Source organism: Sinocyclocheilus rhinocerous, unplaced genomic scaffold, assembly GCF_001515625.1.
Source record: "Sinocyclocheilus rhinocerous isolate Xijiao unplaced genomic scaffold, SAMN03320098_v1.1 scaffold405, whole genome shotgun sequence".
NCBI classification, from domain to species: domain Eukaryota; kingdom Metazoa; phylum Chordata; class Actinopteri; order Cypriniformes; family Cyprinidae; genus Sinocyclocheilus; species Sinocyclocheilus rhinocerous.
The window spans coordinates 503,126-506,489 of NW_015630351.1; the positions used below are offsets into that span (position 1 = coordinate 503,126).

The window sequence follows — 3,364 nt, forward strand, 5'->3', positions numbered from 1 at the left end:
GGAGGGTTAGAGTGAGCAGAGGCGGGTGGGCTTGAGAACGGCGTGGCGACGGAGCGTCCGGAAGGACATGTGACGGCTCCGGGCTGGACTCCGCTTCGTCCACGGTGAAAGCCGATCCGGTGATCCACAGCGCAAAGTTGTTGTATTTCCTCAGCAACCAGCACGGATCAGCTCCAGGTATGACGAAGCGGATATCGTCCTCTTTTGGAAGGTCAAACAAAGTAGTTTCGCTTTCACAACGAAGCACACAGCGCCTTCACGACATGGCGGTGGCGGCAACAACAATACTACAGCGAGAATATAAGTTACGCCTTCTTTCTTTGCGTGAATATTTGGGCGGCGTTATGCAAATCTTCCCAGATAGTGACGTAGGTATGTGGGGGCGTGTTAGAACGAGCCGTTTTAGGTAGGCGTGGTTGACTCTTAACTTTTATAAAGAATATCTCTTTGGATTTGAGACTTTAGTCTTTGCAACTTTACATATCTTCTTTATGCACCAAGAGCTTGTAACACTTCAAAGAGAAAGGAAAAATTGAAATCGCATCATATGGCCCCTTTAAGTGAACGAAGTATGTAACCTGTGTCATTTCCTGGTTTGTGATCAGTGCGGTCAAAGGCTTGTTGGGTGATTCAGTGCATTGGGAGTATATGTGTGTTAAAGCAATTTAATGAACAAAACCTACTGGAGTGTTTTATCAGTCCACCAGAAAACCTGTTTACTAGGTACCAGACTGCCATGGTGAACACTTCTGATGAAGAACCGGTCACTAAGACTATGTCCACACGGAGACGCGTTTAGCTGTATACGCATAAATTTTGTATCATATAGGCGTTTCGTCCAGACGGATCCGGTGTTTTGGGAGAGTGAAACCGATATTTTTTGAAACCGGGTCCCAGAGTGGATAAATCTGAAAACGCCGCCCTTGCGTTTTCGTGTGGACAGCGAATCCATATATTTTCTGGGACACAGATATTTCTTGAGGCGAGGTGGAAAAAAAAGATTGGATAGGGAAAGCTCTGGCTTCGTGTGGATGTAGCTTAAATGTTTTGTCATTAAAATCTTTGCAAGAGATTCAAGAGTTTTGTTTGAGACATTTAGTAGCAAGTAAACAAAATATAATATGTTCAGAAGTTGGGAGAAAGTAAGATTTTTTTTAAAATAGATTTTGAAAGAGGTCTTTTATGCTCACTAAGGCTGCGTTTATTTGATATATAAATAATTTAAATATTTTTTTAATATTGAATATTATTAGTTAAAATAACTGTTTTCTATTTGAATATGTTTTAAAATGTAATTTATTCCTGTGATGCAATGCTGAATTTTCAGCATCATTACTCCAGTCTTCAGTGTCACATGATCCTTCAGAAATCATTATAATATGCTGGTTTACTGCTCAAAAAACATGTATTATTATTATTATCAATGTTGAAAACAGTTAGTGCTTAAAGGGGTGGTTGACTGTTTTTTTTCTAGGCTTGATTGTGTTTATGGGGTACAGTCTAACGTGTTAATGCTTCGTTTAAAAAAAAACGCATTATTTTTCACATAATTTAACTTTTATTTTCTGTCCCTTATCCCATAAATGCGCTGATCATTTCCTGATTTTATGAAGCCCCTCCCTCAGAAATACGGGATGGGCTCTGATTGGTTAGCTGGCCCAGTGTGTTGTGATTGGCTCAACTGCCTGTAGTGCTGTTCCAAACATTTCTAAACGTCACGCCCCTCACCTCAGCAGCATGTGCTCCGGTTGTATTGTAAACAATGGCATCATCTATATTGCTTATCAGTTTGAGCCCGATTGAGACACAGAGGATATTAGTGAAGAGGTTGTCTCATATTTTGATACACTGTTATTTGCAAATGCTACTGCTTCTGTTAGCTTTTAATATACGGTTTTATTTAAAGCTGATTAAAGGTTTAATACAGTACGGCAACTGCACGCGCGTCCATGTATAATGCTTCTCATAGCTATGTGAAAATAAGTGTATAAATGGAACAGTTCATTGTTGGAGCTGAGCTGAATGAGAGAGAGAGAGAGAGATGCAGAGCGTGTGCAGAGCAGGGGACGTGAGGAACAGTATTAAGAACTGCTGCTTTAGAACATTGATTTTGAAACTTGTGAATCCATTAGAATCGTTAGAAGACAGAATCGCGATTCATATATGAATAGATTTTTACGGGTTTGTGATGTCACAAACCCAGGAAGTAACTCGTTGTAGTCTCTACGATAGTGTTGGGTGATATGCTCAATTTTCAGCCTGTGAGATCACCGATACACGATATTATTGTGCTAATTTATGTAATTATTCACTTGGTTTCATTGCGGGAAAGTGAACCAACTCCAGCATAAGGCTAAAAGCAGCCAAATTTTTTTTATATGACTGAATTTGTATTTAACATAACAAATTAATAGAAACATCGTAAGTTACTAATTATAATGCTTAACATTTCCTCAGTTATTCAAAAAGCAGCTACAGAAAACGAGCAAAGAACATTACATTACCAAATAACATCATCACAAGCTCAGTCTAGCGCATTATGCACTTTAAAAACACTCCCGTTAAACTCAGTGAATCTGGCTCAACTGCCTGTAGTGCTGTTCCAAACATTTCTAAACGTCACGCCCCTCACCTCAGCAGCATGTGCTCCGGTTGTATTGTAAACAATGGCATCATCTATATTGCTTATCAGTTTGAGCCCGATTGAGACACAGAGGATATTAGTGAAGAGGTTGTCTCATATTTTGATACACTGTTATTTGCAAATGCTACTGCTTCTGTTAGCTTTTAATATACGGTTTTATTTAAAGCTGATTAAAGGTTTAATACAGTACGGCAACTGCACGCGCGTCCATGTATAATGATTCTCATAGCTATGTGAAAATAAGTGTATAAATGGAACAGTTCATTGTTGGAGCTGAGCTGAATGAGAGAGAGAGAGAGAGATGCAGAGCGTGTGCAGAGCAGGGGGACGCGAGGAACAGTATTAAGAACTGCTGCTTTAGAATGTTGATTTTGAAACTTGTGAATCGTTAGAAGACAGAATCACGATTCATATATGAATAGATTTTTACGTGCACCCCTAGTTTTCTCTTCCTCTTCTCTAAAGCAGCACAGCATGGCCTCGCCCCCTTTGTTGGATGTTCCCGGGGGGCGGGGTTTGTCTGGGTTTGTGATGTCACAAACCCGGGAAGTAACTGGTTGTAGTCCCTACGAGCCATTTTTGTAGGCATTAAACTGCCAGAATTTTAAAAGACGATATCTCTGTTTGCATTGATCTTTCAGCTTCGTAACTTTGCAGATATTGTTTATGCTCAAACAGCAACATTACACACTAACTAACGTTAAAAAAGTGAAATCGCAA

At 39.8% G+C, this 3,364-nt stretch overlaps 1 protein-coding gene across 1 annotated transcript in view; it reads left to right on the top strand.

Moving 5' to 3' along the window:
• The window catches only part of dennd1a (DENN/MADD domain containing 1A), a 32,026-nt gene that overhangs the window by 2,532 nt on the left and 26,130 nt on the right, over nt 1-3,364 (top strand). The window lies entirely within an intron of this gene.